Genomic DNA, 349 nt, shown 5'->3' on the forward strand with positions numbered 1-349 from the left:
GGGATCCCTGTACACGTCCCTCTATGGGGGATCCCTGTGTGTGTCCTGTATGGAGGTCCCTGTGGGTATCCCTGTGGGTATCTCTCTGTTTGGGGAATCCCTGTGTGTGTCCTATATGGGGGTCCCTGTCTGTATCCCTGTGTATGGGAGATCCCTGTGTGTGTCCTTCAATATAGGGATCCTTGTATGTGTCTTGTACAGGGGTCCCTTGTGTGTGTCCCTCTTTATGGGGGATATTTATGTGTGTCCCTCTATGGGGGATCCCTGTGTGTGTCCTTCTCTAGGGGGATCCCTACGTATATGGGGGAATCCCTGTGTGTGGGATCCCTGTGTATATCCCTCTCTATGG

General features: G+C 52.7%; 1 protein-coding gene across 1 annotated transcript in view; it reads left to right on the forward strand.

Annotated features, from left to right (window-relative positions):
- LOC113957006 (protoheme IX farnesyltransferase, mitochondrial) overlaps positions 1 to 349 on the forward strand; it is a 103,898-nt gene that overhangs the window by 861 nt on the left and 102,688 nt on the right. The gene's annotated exons all lie outside the window — the stretch shown is intronic.

The sequence above is a fragment of the Corapipo altera genome, unplaced genomic scaffold (genome assembly GCF_003945725.1).
Source record: "Corapipo altera isolate COAL_440 unplaced genomic scaffold, ASM394572v1 122, whole genome shotgun sequence".
Taxonomy (NCBI): Eukaryota; Metazoa; Chordata; class Aves; order Passeriformes; family Pipridae; genus Corapipo; species Corapipo altera.